At 42.7% G+C, this 15,447-nt stretch overlaps 1 long non-coding RNA gene across 1 annotated transcript; it reads left to right on the forward strand.

Annotated features, from left to right (window-relative positions):
• The first annotated feature begins 1,755 nt into the window (after window positions 1-1,755).
• Window positions 1,756-11,795, forward strand: LOC115518282. Its single transcript, XR_003970213.1, has 3 exons — window positions 1,756-1,933; window positions 7,555-9,923; window positions 10,852-11,795. It is a non-coding gene; the product is annotated as an uncharacterized LOC115518282 (long non-coding RNA).
• The last annotated feature ends 3,652 nt before the right edge of the window (window positions 11,796-15,447 follow it).

Consider the following 15,447-nt stretch of genomic DNA (forward strand, 5'->3'; position numbering starts at 1 on the left):
GATGCTACTTTCCCCACCCTCTCTGCCCCTCCCTCACAAGCGCTCTCTCAAACGTAAATAAACACTTAAAAATATATGTAAAGGTCAGCATCAACCTAAACAATAAAAGTTAAAACTTTAAAAAACAGTTTTAGTGAGACCTCTCATTAACAACATTTATGAAGTAAAAGGTTAAAAAAGAATTCCACAGTCCACATGTTTTGAATGTTTGTCCTTTTAAGTAGTAGGTTAAGGGGTGTGTCATTTTCTTTTCTTTGTGTTCTATGTCCTTTCCAGCTGTTACATAGTGACATGTTTTGCACCTTCAGCCATCAAGGCGGTTGAAAAAGAAAATAATCTGTCCCTCTGGATTCTAGTTATGGCTCTGCACCCCAGCACCTATAAACTCAAAGTCAAAACTCCATGGATGCCTGGATTCCAAGATTAAACCTCTACTCACAAGCAAAAGGGCTGGTTGGATAGGAGGTGGGGACAAGAAATTGTTTGTTTGTTTAGAGAGAGAGAGAGCTCTCTAGAGAAAGAAGCAGAGAGAGAGAGCGCACGCGAGAGAATCCCACACAGGCTCTACACTCAATGTAGAGCCCCACGCTGGGATCACGACCTGAGATGAAATCAAGAGTCAGATACTCAACTGACTGAGCCACCCAGGTGCCCCCAAAATTATTTCTAATTAAAGAAGTGGAACTTACAAGCAATGGTAATGAAACTTCAGCTGAAAAATACTAGACTTTCTAATGCATTTGGATATTAGGAGCTGTGATGTGAATGTCCCTTTTCATAACTATTGCAGTAGGTTGAGAAATCATCCACCAGAGAAAGTTGTTCATCTGGTCACCAGACAAGGGAGGCTTGGGTGGACTTAGTTAAAGTGTCTGTTTAATGAGGTGGGGCTGTTTTTGAGAACATGTGATGGGTCTAAGTTTCCTGGTGCAGAAGTGTTAGGCAGCGTGCTTTATTAGGAAAAGAGGAATCTGCAGAGTATTGAGAAACATCAACTTGTTGCCAGTCAGGGCCTCCCTGGCCACAGCTACATTGATGGGGGAATCCGTAGGATGAACAATGCCCACGTCTAATGTTGTGTTTACAGTTTTCCACCTTAGTGTAAGTTCAAATGCCTGCTTTGTCACTTACTAGCCTTGTGATTTAAGGAAAGTTACTTAACCACTCTAAGCCTCACTCTGGTCATCTGTAAAATGGAGATAATAATGGTCGCTATCTTACAGGGTTGTTTAAGGGCCAATGTATGTAAAGCCTTTTAGCACAGCACCTGGCACATCACATGTGCTAACAAATGATTGAAATGTGTTTACATCCTTTTATTACTTAGACCATTTTTAAATGTGTCATTTGTATGTTGTGATGACAGTTTGCAAAACAATTCACACCACTTTGAGGTTTCATGTGTAGTAGGAAGCTCTGAGTTCTGCCCTGGGAAAGGGTACTTTGTTGGCTTTCTGTGGAGGAGTTTTGGAAATAATTGGTCTCTCCCATCCTCCAGGCCTTGAACTTCATCTGTGGACTCTAAAAAATGCAAAAGAGGGGCGCCTGGGTGGCGCAGTCGGTTAAGCGTCCGACTTCAGCCAGGTCACGATCTCGCGGTCCGTGAGTTCAAGCCCCACGTCAGGCTCTGGGCTGATGGCTCGGAGCCTGGAGCCTGTTTCCGATTCTGTGTCTCCCTCTCTCTCTGCCCCTCCCCCGTTCATGCTCTGTCTCTCTCTGTCCCAAAAATAAATAAATAAATAAATAAAAAAATGCAAAAGAGCTGGAGAGAAATGGCTACCTGCTGTGGAAGACCAGGCCCACCCTGTATCCTCAGCCCTCTGCTCTCTCGCCTTTGGGCCTAAAACTATGTGTGAACAAGAAGAGCAGCTGTCACTATATGTATGAAGGCACCCAGCTGGGGGTGGACAACATCGAGACCTGCATCCAGAAGGTCAGCATCCAGCAGAGGGGACATGGGTCGGTTCACTGGGGGTCTGGAAGGTCACACCCTTTAGATCAAGTAGGGGAAACTGGTGCCCAGAGTAAACACCAAAACCCAGCTCGGAGGCCCTCAAGTCCATTCCCAGAGCTGATTCAGAGATTTAGGCAGCTTCTCCCCTCACCCACTCACAGGCCGACAATGGGAACTCAAAGAATAGGGCCTTCCTTCCTTCCTACTCTGACTGCAGACCTGTTGGTCAGCAATGGCCTCAGGGAATTGTAAACCTTTTGGAGAAAGAAATCACAGGCGAGGGCTGCAAACAGACAATTCAGTGAAAATCTGTTCAATTCAAGGAGGCCTGCAGAGCTCTATTATTAGCTCCCGAAGCAGTGAGGGAGGAGCCTGGACGGTGCCCTAAACACCAATCCTCTTCAGCCCTTTTCTCTCTTCCATGGAGCCTACTTCAAACCTTCTCCATTGTTAAAAATCAGTACAGGGGCGCCTGGGCGGCTCAGTCGGTTAAGCGTCCGACTTCGGTTCAAGTCATGATCTTACGGTCCGTGAGTTCGAGCCCAGCATTGGGCTCTGTGCCGTTAGTTCAGAGCCTGGAGTTTGCTTCAAACTCTGTCTCCCTCTCTCTCTGCCCCTCCCCCACTCACTCTCTGTCTCTATCAAAAAATGAATAAACAGTTAAAAAAATATTTTAAAAATCAGTAGAGAAAAGGGGCGTCTGGGTGGCTCAGTTGGTTAAGCGTCTGACTTCGGCTCAGGTCATGATCTCATAGTTGGTGAGTTTGAGCCCTGCATCAGGCTCTGCACTGAGCGTGCAGATCCTGCTTGGGATTCTCTCTCTCCCTCTCTCTCTGCCCCTGTCCCTCTCTGCCTCTCCCAAAATAAATAAACTTTTAAAAAGTCTTAAAAGAAAAAAATCAGTAGGGAAAAAACCAACAACCTAGTAGAAAAATGGGCAAGGACATTATATTTGTCAAGGTTCTCTAGAGAAACAGAACGATAGACAGATGGATAAATAGATTTATGATGAGGGATTGGTTACATGATTATGGAGATGGAGAAGTCTCAAGATAATCCTGTCTGTAAGCTGGAGACCCAGGAAATCCAGTGATGCAATTCAGCCCAAACCTGAAGGCCTGAGAAACAGGGAGGCTGATGGTATAACTCTCAGTCCCAGGACAGGAGAAGATGAAATGCCCCAGATCAAGCAGTGAGGCAAGAAAAACAGGAGCGAATTCCTCCTTCCTCTGCACGTTGTTCTATTCAGGCCCCCACCAGATTAGACAATGATCACTCATGCTGGGGAGGATGATCTGCTTTCCTGAGTTTAGCAAGTCAAATGCTAATCTCATCTGGAAACGCCCTCACAGACATACTTAGAAATAATGCTTAGTCTAGGCCCCCATGGCCAGTAGACTTGACCCGTAATACCAACCATCATGATGTGAACAGAGTGCAAGTTCACAGCTACATATTTTCCCTAGTAGACACTCTCATATGTATGTCAAGAAGTGTGCACAAGGAACGGATTAAATAAGGTGTGCTTCACAGTGGGGTGGATTTATTTGTGTGGCTGTGGAACCATCTTCAAGACACGGGTTAAGTGAAAAACTGGTTCACAACAGGGTTCTGACTTTAGACTTGCAGTCTAAAGAGATTGTATGAATTTACACTGTTATACTCCTCCCAGTCATTGATAATATAATTTATTAGTGAATATTTTTATTTTGGCCAATCTGATAGGTGAAAAATGAAATTTTGTTTCACTTTGGGTTTTTTTAACTGTGAGGGAAAGAATGAATTCCTTCTTAACAGATTTTCTTGCCTTGCACTAACAGAGAAATAGAACCCTCAGTGGGAACACCTTTAACCTGTCCCCACAGCCAAGCATATGCTCTTTCCTCCCTCACACTCATCTTTCCACGTTCTGTATCCTCCTCAGTCTCTGGAGGCTGTCCTCAGCTTCCCCTAGGTCCTTGCACTCTTTGCTCAGCACATAGCCCCACCTTCCCTCCTGAATTTTTATCACTGACATTTAAATTCACCAGAGTCTCCCGGATCTTAAACCACCACTCAGCAGTTGCCCCAGACCCTCTTTTCCTCTTTTGGGTTTAATCTCTTGAAAGAGTTGCCTACACTGCCTATTACCTGCTCCCCTCCCTGTGCTCACTCTGCAACCTGCCTTCTGTCTCTACCACGCTCCTTGAACTTGCCCCTCCAAAATCTCATGTGACTTCCGTGTTGCTAAAATCACCGGACACCTTCTCGAGCATTCTCGTCTGCTCCTCCAGCTAGCTTCAGTTGCCAAGCCTATATCTTTTGTCTAGATCCCTCAACAACTAAGTAACTGATTAAGTAACTAACTGCTGGTACTGGTCATCCACTTTGGGGGTCTTGTGGGCAGCTCAGCTTCAGCATGCTGAAAACTTTCTGTCCCCAGTGCTCTCTCTCTCTCTCAGGCAATGGCTCTGTCATCCAACCAGTTGGCCAAGCCAGAGACTTGGGAGTGGCCCTGTCACTGTGCCCCTCCCCTGCCCTCTGTGGCCAACCTTGCAGTTACCCTTTGAATCTTCCTCCTCAGCTACTATACTAGCTCAGGCCACCATTTTCTCTGAGGAGTTACAATAGGTTCTTCTCATTCAGTTCTCCACACTGCCTGCTATAGCCCTTTTCAAGGGCTTCTTCCTACCCTTAGGATAAATTCCAAATTCCTTACCATGGTTACAAGACCCTTGGTGACCTGGTCTCATTCACTAACCACCCTCTTGCATTCTAAGATCCAGACCTACTGAACTTGCTATAGTTTTCTAATGCCTAACATTCTTGCCCTCTTCTGAGTCCTTAAATATGGCATTCCCTCTGCCTCTTCTTTTTTCTTCTTATTTTCTTCTCCGGGATAACTTCTACTCATCCTTCAGGTCTTGGCTTGAAGCTCTCTTCCTCTCTTCCTTGTTTCTTTAGTTCTGATTCTTCCAATAAGATTCAAATTTAAGACGGAGCTTATGCCCTCCTAAAACATCATTGTGCCCCCTCCCACTGCTAAGTACCAGATAACCTTTGCAGGAACTGATGTATGCATGACCATCCCCCATTTCACAATGCATTTTGTAAAATACTTTTTTTATGTTTGTTTATTTATGTTGAGAGAGACAGAGAGGGTCAGGGGCAGAGAGAGAGGGAGAGAGAGAATCCCAAGCAGGCTCTGCACTGTCAGCACAGAGCCTGACGTGGGGCTCGAACTCACGAACCACGAGATCATGACCCAAGCCCAAATCAAGAGTCTGATGCTTAACCGACTGAGCCACCCAGGTGCCCCTCACAATGCATTTTAACAAAGAAGTGTAAATAGAGTCTTTGCTTTTGTGGAATCATTATGGAGGAAGTAGCTTAGCCAGAAATACCCTATGGAGTTAGAATTACAATTCTAACTAATTTGTTAGTGTTGTCCCTCTGGTGATAGATATTAAAATTTACAGAAAATTTGTAATAGTGCATCCCCTCGTCTTCTTTTTTAAAACCCTGTGTGTGTAAAATGCACATATGTGTGTCAGAGAACAACTCTGCCAGATTGGTTTTTGTAGTCCAGTAGTTTGAACTAAAAAATCTGTGAGAAGATTGTTTTTTTAGCAAGTTTTCCAAAAATAATCTTGAGGCAAGACAGTGGGAACTGTGTATTTAAAAATGTATTTTCGTGGCTGCTGTACACATACAGTTTGTATTTCTGAAATTTTAACACATAGGCACCTGAAGTGCACTGTTGAAATCAAATAGTATACACATTCCAAGGCTCAAGGCTGACCAGTGTCAGAATTACAAGTGTCGATTGTTGGCAGAAAACAAAGTGTTTGGAAGCTAGAAAACATGGCTGTTTGTTCAGATTAATTCTGAGAAGGGGGGATGGAATCAACGAGTTTGTGAATCCAAGCAAAATTCAGACAGAATTTCTAGGAATGCAGTCAGAGTGAGAGCAGACCTTTTAGAAATGAAAAGAATTTAAACACCAAGTTGAATAAATGAAGCAGCAAAAGAAATGGCGTTGACCTAGCTGTGAAACGAAGAGAACTAAAGTAGTGAGTTCTTAGCGGACCTCGCAGAATTCCCAGTAAGAGGAAAACAAAAAAACAGGAGTGTTCGAAGCGGTTTTCTTTTCCTTAAGTCCACAAGTGTATGGATGTCCCCACAATCCACCCAAGCTCCCCTCCTCAAAACAGGCCCCTTCTGGACACTGTAGCTTCCTCTGCTGCAACCCCTCCCACCTTCTTACTCACAGGGAAACCTGGGATTCTCCTCACCCAACCACCGGCCTGAGTCTTTTCAGCTCCTACTACTTAATAGCTCTAGGGCCTGTCTCTCCACAGCTGCTAACCTGGTACAAGCCGCCCCCCCCAGCCCACCCCCCACAACGCCACCACCACCCCCCACACCAACACAGCTTCTGCCTGGCCTGAGGGCAGGAAGGAGCATCTGTGCTGTCCAAGCAGTGCTATCTAGAGATGGACCTCTGGGTCACAGTCTGGTTCCAGCACTTTCCAGCCAAATAGTGCCGGCCCAATTTTTCTGTGTCTCAATCTCTTCTTCTGTGAAAAGTGGGGGACAGTAGCATCTGGCCCATAGGGCTGCGTGAGAATTAAATAAGCTGTGTATAAAGGTCATAGAACAATACTTGGTCCGTAGTAAAACATGTTACATAAACATTAGCTACCATTTTTCCTTATTTCCTTATTCCCTTGCTTCCTTTCTTGACTCATTTGAACCTATTTTCCTGGAGCAAATCATGTTCAAATAAACTGATTCTTCAACTTACTGCTGAAAACACTTGGAGAATTTCCCTGTGGCTTTTAGAGAAACCCTAAATGCTTAAAGAGGCTGACAGGGCTGGGCTTGGGCTGGGCCCTGTCTCCCTCTCCAGCCCCATCCTGTACCCCATCCCCCTATTCTCAGAGCTCCAGACTCTCTGACCTTCTTTCAGTTCTTCAAACCCTCAGAGCTTCCTCTCACCTCAGGGCTTTTACACAAGCTGCTTCCTCTGTCCGAAATGCCGGAATGCCGACTCATCCTTCCCGTCTCCACAGGAGCCTCATCACTTCCTCAGGGAGACCTTGCCCAGCCTCCCTAACTAGGTCAGCCCTCACTATGGCACCATGTCTTTTTCCTCCATGGCACTTCTCAGGGTTCTCCTCTGACACATTTTCATGGGGTAATTAGATTTACATTTCTCTCATTCCTACAGTGGAAGCTCTGTGAAGGTGGAGACCATGTCTATTTTCCATTTATTCCAAACCTCAGAGCCTGGCATAGTTCCTGAATATAACACTGTGCGTGCTCAATTAATATCTTTGAGATATGGAGGGGAAGGAGGGGGGAAGGGAAGAAAAAGGTGTGCCCAAATGTCCTTGACTGTTCTGGAGGCCAATCTGCCACGAGGGTGTGTGGTGGGTTCAAGGAAACCTCTCCCACCACAAGCCTGTGTGCTCTTCCCTCCTCTCGCTGCCTTTGATTCATTAATGTGTTTCATTCACAATTAAATTCAAGTGTTTATTCTTAGGAAGAAAGGTCCTCACGTTGGCATTATAATGTGACCTTTGAAGGCAATTTGTGGCATATTTTTTCTCATGCAGACATTTTGTGGCTCCAAGGAAGGACAAGGTCCTAGGCATGAGGTTGCAGGGGAATAAATTCCCCCCAGCTACATCCAAATGGGATGCTTGACCAGACTGTCAGCTTGCTCCCTGGTATTACCACCCCATACTGAAAAGCAATCCACATAAGGAGCTCCAGCACCAGCAAAAGGTAATGCAAAGAAGAGAGGAGAGAAAAGCCTTCCGGGTTCACCTTTCCCACCATCTAGGGAAAGCACTAGAGAATGAAGGTCAGCATAAACAGAAGGACTCCTTTCTCTAAACTAAAAGCAGAAGAGATAGGCATTCCTCTTGCTGCATGTGGATGAATAGAGATGAATTCCAGAAGAATAAGAGAAAAAGGAATGTCAGAGTTGAAAGTGATGTTTTACCCCCGGTCCATCCTCATTCTTACATCCAAGAAGCAACTGAGGGCGAAGAGGTGAAAAGGCTTTGCCTAAGGCTACACAGAGGCCTGGGTTCCACAGGGAGGCTGAAGGAGGAAGGCAGCTGAGGTTTTTAGTGGTTTGACATTGAGCTCCTGTCCATAGCTCAGGTGCTTCACCCTGATTAAATCCTGACATAACTGTAGGAAGTTGTGTCATTACCCCCATTTTATAGATGAAAACCCTGATGGTCAGGAAGTCCTGGGACAAGACAAAAGCTGTTCAGTGGAAACTTTCTGAGGCTAACACTGCAAAGTATCCTTGGCCTTGACTGTGCACCTGAGCAGCCTTATCTGTAGGGTGACCACATGCTCTGGTTCACCTGAATCAAGCCTGGTTTATACCTGTTGTCCCAGGGTCAGTAGTAATGGCACCTTCTTTTGCTCTCAAAAGTGCCCCAGTCGGGATAATACATTTATCATGTGATTACTCTAGTATCTACAAAATGGGGTATTCATATTACCTGCTCATGGAGTTTTCGCAAGGAATCAATGGGATTTCACACATAAAATGCATGGCATCTGGCATGTAGTAAGCACTAAATAGATGTTAGTGGTTATTGTTACTGTTATTATTATTATTATTAGGAAGGTATCTGAAGAGGGGGCAGCAAGGAGTAAAGACATGGTTTCCCACTTGACATGCCCATCACAGTCTCCACGAATGGCGCTCCCTGGAGTTGGGCAGTGCCCATTCAAACTGACCTGTTGGGAATGGCACCATCCACTCTAGCCTAGAGGCCATCTGGAGGCACTGAGCTTGCCTCTTCCACCTCTCCATCAGTCACATTCACTGCTTGGGTCTCTTTGGGTCCCAAAGTTGAAACTGATTTTTTTTTTTTTTCCCTTTTACTCTAAAGTCTAAGGCTTAGATTTCTTAAAGAGGAAGAAGAGTCACAGAGAATCCTATAGAGGATCCCCTCCCCCCAGCCCCAGCCTGTGCTTAATTAAGTGAGTGGCTTAAGGGACTTGCTTCCTCTTCAAGATTAAGAGGTGGGTGTGAATATTTTCCTCTGGCCCCCTTATATGTTCTTGATTACAGTAATAAAAATGCTAAGCTCTATTGCCTCTCACTGGAGTAAAGGCAGCTGAAAACTCCTCATTCCCTGAAGAACCTAATTGTTGATTCTAGTGCATCTAAACAGGTGTTCTTTAGATTGCTTTTTCTAATGCCTTTTCACTGGAAAGATCAATTTAAATGTTGCTTTGAGCTAATCAGTGATTGCTTCTGTATTCATCCAAATTTATATCTTTGCTTCTGCGTGCTAGATGAGACATTACTTTCAAAGTCTATAAACTTAAATAAGGGAGGTGATTTCTAATTTAGCTCTTTGTCCTCTTCTGTCTTCCATATTTTATGCAAAATATGCATGTATTTCTTTTTGTTATTTAAAATCCTAGTTGAAACCTGTGTTTGAACGTCCTGAGTCATCTTTGGATGTCCTATAACGCCACGTGTGGTATGTCCTACAGAGTGGGTATTCAATAAATATTTGTGGAAAAGATAAATTCATGCCTTAACCTGGATTGCAAGCACATTGGATTTGTGGTCCCTAGGTGTCTGAGTTCAGGAATTCTTTCAATATTGTCTGAACTTTCTTGTGTCTGCATCTGTGTTTATTCTGCTCTCTCTGCCTAGAATTTCCCCAGTCCCATCTCTCAGAAAGCTCACGTTCACGCAAGGTTCTCATCAAATGCCAGCTGCTCCACGAAACCAGGCTGCAGTCTCCAACCACCTCTCCTGGAGTCAGTATCCGAACAAGGGATCTGGAGAGGGTTGCATCTGATTTTCCAAACCCCACGGTACTCTGCACCTCTCTGATTTATCTCATCTGTGGGTATTTGCGCCTGGCCTTTTTTCACCCATGGTGAGCACGTGAAACTTCTTCAGGCAACACAGAGGGTGTACTTTGCTGAACCACAGGTATAGACTAAAAAATAGTTGTTGCTTAATGAATTGTAGGTGTATAGTTTTGAAGAATCACATTTTATTTCTTTTTTTTTTAAGTTTTATTTATTTTTGAGAGAGAGGGAGGGGGAGGATTAGAGAGACAGGAAGACACAGAATCTGAAGCAGGCTCCAGGCTCTGAGCTGTCAGCAAATAGTCTGACACGGGGCTTGAACCCATGAAACATGAGATCATGGCCTGAGCCGAAGGCCTATGCTTAACCAACTGAGCCACCCAGGCGCCCCAAGAATGATGTTTTAAAGTAAAGTGTACCCGGATGGAGAAATGATGGATGTGGCTCTTCAATCAAGTCCTCAGAACATAATCCTTTAGCCATCTATCAGCACTCTCTCTTTCACACGCAAAGAACCCCTGGTTCCGAGAGTCCTGGGTCTTCCTTAAGGTCACCTGGCGGGGAAAGACCAAAATTCAGCCAGCAGATCTTCTGTAGTGCTCTTCCAGACATACCTTCAGGCATAATTTAACATGTATCAGTTTATCCTTGAGTGTAAAGTACACTTCATGATTGGTGACCGGCTAACTATTCATAGTTCCTCACTCCCTCCCTTTTAGTGCCTGTTTCTAAGCAGCAAAGTTGTGGTTCAGTGACTTCTGTCTGGATAATATGAAAACAGGGCACCCGGCCAATTTTGATGAGCTAACTATTTCCCTAAATTATCATGCCTAAGCAAAAGGCCCCAAACCTGCTGTTCAACACTTATCATTGGATCTGGGGGATGGGCTCTACACAGGCATATCATCAAATAACTGGAATTTTACATTTGCGATTGTCAAGCAGTGAAAATTGTCATCCTTAGAAATGACTGACAGTTCCCCTGCCTCATTTCTGCTACACTGAGTTAGGTAAAGAAAAAAAAAAAATCACCTTCACTCTTTTTACAGATTTCTTGCTGAAGACCCATGTGACAGGACTATAAATTTTCACCAGAAATTGATGGGAGAACGGACACTTCAAAGTGCCTGAAAGACTTTGCAAAAGGTCCCAATTAGCAGAATGCAGCTAACACCTTAAAAAAAGAAAATAGAATAAATGTTGCAGTGGGAATGAATCTTGCCTGGAGTGCTGGGTTTTTGGCTGATTGCCTGGCGAGAGTGGTGGCCAGGACTTGCCAGCTGGCTGATCCACACGCCTATAAAGGATGCGGTCAGCTTACACCTTGGCAAGCTACAATTTTGATGGAAATCTTAGAGGTCGGCAGGCGTTCTCCCTAGTAAAGTACGTTAGATCAGGTCATTGCTTTTATTTGAGTGAAGAAAATATCCTGATGGCCAGGATTAGGAGCACCAAGTCAGTACTCTGCTCCAAAGGAGAATTCATTACTGCATCAGAAGGGATATATGCCCTAAAGGAGACAGAGGGTGTAATTGAAGGTGGCACATTCATCTAATCCCCACGTTAAACCAGTCATGCCACCGAAGCAAACCAACTGGCTCGCCAGCAACCACACATCTTCCCACAAGTTCCACTCAACAACCAGTTTTTCAAACTCTGAACTCCAAAGCTACTGCTTTCCTATCCTCTTGTGTTTACTCATATTTACCTGTGGGTAGTTGTTTCACTTGTTTGTTTTGCATAGATCTGACTTCGAGGATCAGATGTAAACATTCTAGTAGCCCCACAGTGGCTAGCTTAGTGCTTTTCATCTGGAGGCACTCCATGAATGACAAAGCTGCCAAAGGAGCTTCCATAGTCCACAGTCCATCCTGAAAATTTAAAAACCAGTTTTAAAAAACTGACAACCTCTCTATCAGTCTCCCAAATGGATTTATTTTTTTGAAATTTATTAAAAACTGATTTTAGGGCACCTGGGTGGCTCAGTCGGTTAAGCGTCCGACTTCGGCTCAGGTCATGATCTCACAGTTGGTGGGTTCGAGCCCAGCATCAGGCTGTGTGCTGACAGCTCAGAGCCTGAAGCCTGCTTTGGATTCTGTGTCTCCCTCTCTCTCTGACCCTCCCCCGCTCATACTCTCTCTTGCTTTCCCAAAAATAAATAAAACATTTAAAAATAAATAAAAATAACAACTGATTTTAATATTTATTTTTTAAAAAACAAGCACGTAAAAATATCCAGGAAAAAATACAGTGAACAAATTCAAAAGTCAAATACAGACTGTGAAAATCATTTGCAAGACTGTAGATGTAAATAACAAAGGGTCTATATCCTTACTAAAGAAGAGTGGACAAAGAACTTAATCTGGAAATTTACAAAATGTGAAATGACTATTTAACATATGAAAGCATTTTCAAACTGAGCAGTAATGAATACAAATGGAACCAGATACCTCTTTTCATTTATCATATAAAGAAAAACCCAAGTTGTCCTGGATATGGGTTATTTGATGCTTTCATATACTGACCATGCCAATGCAAAATAAAACCAGCTTTCCGGAGGGCAAATTGTCAATTACTGTCAATACATATTCAATGTATATTCGAAGGTTTAACTGTATGACCTGCAGAAATTCATCCCAATTGAATGAGTAGATCCCAGACAAATATTTAAAGATCTGTGTACAAGCAAACCAGAAGACCCTAATTGTTGAACAGAAGACTAATCAAATGAGGAAAACTCCATCCATTCCTTCATGCAGCCATTAAACTGATAAAATTGATATCTATTAATTTGAAGAGAAAGATGTTTACAACATAATTAAGAAAAAAAAAAAACAGGCCACAGAAAAGTATGATCAAGTTTTTGAAAAACATATTTATACATATACATATCTGTTTATATTTACACACACACACACACACGCACACAAACATATAGGTTTACCTCTGCAAGGTAGCCATGATTTATCCCCTCCTCAGAGTTGTTTTGATTCATTGAGCTTAGCTCTGTGATATAAATATGAGGGTTTTGTTCAAACTTATACGGTTTTATTATTTATTTATACGTTTTAATTTTTTTTCAAACATACTTAAAAGTTTTAAAAACCTAAGATGTTGGGGCGACTGGGTGGCTCAGTCAGTTGAGCTTCCGACTCTTGATTTCGGCTTGGGTCATGATCCCAGGTTCGTGGGCTTGAACCCTGCATTGGGTTCTGTGGTGAGTGTGAAGCCTGCTTAATATTCTCTCTCGCTCCCTCTGTCCCTTTCCCCTGCTTGCTTATTCTCTCTCTCTCTGAAATGAAAAATGAAAAATGAAAAAAAATATATAAAATGATATACAAAAGAGGATACCAGAGGATTTGAAGGAGAATTCTATAGATGCTTGCTTGAGTAATGAGAAATGTACTAATTGGTTTTTTTCCTTGCCAGAAATCAAACTGGATTAGGTTTTTAGACTTAACTATGTGAAATATGGATATGTACATATTCATGTAGGAATGGGGAGGTTGGATTAGATGGAATCTAAAAAGTCTTCCATGCTTTAGGTTTACTACAGTATAAGCATATACAGGCAACCCTTGACTCACACTGGGTTGTATATGGGAGGATTATATTAAGTCTGAAGTTGATGGTACAATTTCAAATCTATGGAGGAGGTGGAAGAAGGGAAATTGATGAGGAAGCGAAGAGTAAAAACAGAGCCGTTGAGAAAAAACTGTAAAAAGGTAGGGAAAAAATAATCTTTGTCTTAATGCCATAGAAAATTAGCTGATGGAGAATAGTTGAAAATTACTAATGTTGAATAAAGTAAATCAAATTAGTATTAGTATGTGAGTATGTGATTATGAAAAGATGGACTAAATTAGCTGTCTTTTCAAGACTATTGGTGGGGCGCCTGGGTGGCGCAGTCGGTTGGGCGTCCGACTTCAGCCAGGTCACGATCTCGCGGTCCGTGAGTTCGAGCCTCGCGTCGGGCTCTGGGCTGATGGCTCAGAGCCTGGAGCCTGTTTCTGATTCTGTGTCTCCCTCTCTCTCTGCCCCTCCCCCGTTCATGCTCTGTCTCTCTCTGTCCCAAAAATAAATAAACGTTGAAAAAAAAAAAAAAAAAAGACTATTGGTAATAGAATCAATTAGGGTTCATTATTAGCTATATTAACAGAAAATTAGCCCTTGCTAGCTCCTAAAAATCTGAGGTTCTTATAAGAGATGATCGTCCCTTATCAACATATATAAAACTTGAACATTTATAAAGCAGCTCCCTTCCCAGAGCTAAACTAGATTAGATGATCAATTAATGGTAAAATGTTACTGTATCTCTTTTTAATATTTCTTCTCAAAAACTTAAATATTCCTGATTCAACTTGTGTTTCTATTTGAGTAATATAATTTGGTCATAATTGTTTTCATTTCGATTGTCTTTACATTTTGGGTACTTATTATCTTTTCTCTCATCCCCTGGGAATGCCAAGTACCAATTTTTGCTATTTAGCAAGTCAGTAAGGAGCTTCCCACTGAGTGCCTTAATTATTGTTAATTGAATATTGTAAATGGTTTTTCAGGATCACCATCTTGTGACATTTTTGTCAGTTAGCAAGACTTAAAGCACCAAGAATCCCTTCTACCCCTTTCCATACAATCATCAAATCAGTAACTATAAAAAATACTCTCCTCTTGTCAAATGTCAAGTCACATACGTGCTTCATATGTATTTAGAACATGGTGGCTGCTCAATGAATATGAAACAATAGCTGCCCTTTTATTTTATTTTTAATGTTTATTTGTTTAACAGAGAGAAAGCAAGAGAGAGAGCGTGCATGAGTGGGGGAGAGGCAGAGAGAGAGAATCTCAAGCAGGCCCCAAGCTGTCAACACAGATCCTGACACGGGGCTCAATCCCACAAACCATAAACTGAAATTAAGAGTCGGACAAATAGCTCTCCTTTTTAAATGGAATGATTCCCAGGTCCAGTCTTCGAGGGAACATCCCTTTCACTTTCCCGAGCTCCCACAGTGCATCTCATCCAGCATGGCAGGCCTGGTGCTCTAGGGTAGAGCTCATCCTTGTTCATGCACCAGGACCAAGCTTTCTAGTACTTTTTGCTGCTCTATAATCAAAAGAAGGAAAAAATTGTAAATAAAGAGCCTCAGAAAATCTGAGAATGTCAAAAATGCTACAAGCAAAAAACTGGAGAGTGGAAAAATCACTGAGTCAGCCTTCCTATGTACTTCTTGCCTTACAATGAACAATAAAAAAGAAATGAGAAATTTATGATGTGCCTTTTGAACTTTCAAACTATGTCTCCAATTTTTTAAGGGGCTGGGGGATAAGGCTTCAATGTACTGAAATTGTATTGGAGGTTGGTTTTAACTATGTAAAATCTTGCCTTCTTTATGATTTGTTTTCTTGCTTGGTCAATGAAATCTCAACCATCCTTAAGAAATCAGGACCAGAAGAAGCCTTGAGACATAATCGAGAGTCCTTTCCCATCATGGTGGCCCATAAATTACCAAAAAGAGAATGAGAGAGTGAGAGTGTATATGTCTCTTTGGAGGGATAGGCTTCCACAGAATTGGCTTGGTTAGTAACCTAATAGAATGTAAATGCCATTTTCTGTCAGGACTTTTGCCTTGTACCTAGTCAACTGT

The sequence above is a fragment of the Lynx canadensis genome, chromosome A1 (genome assembly GCF_007474595.2).
Source record: "Lynx canadensis isolate LIC74 chromosome A1, mLynCan4.pri.v2, whole genome shotgun sequence".
NCBI classification, from domain to species: Eukaryota; Metazoa; Chordata; class Mammalia; order Carnivora; family Felidae; genus Lynx; species Lynx canadensis.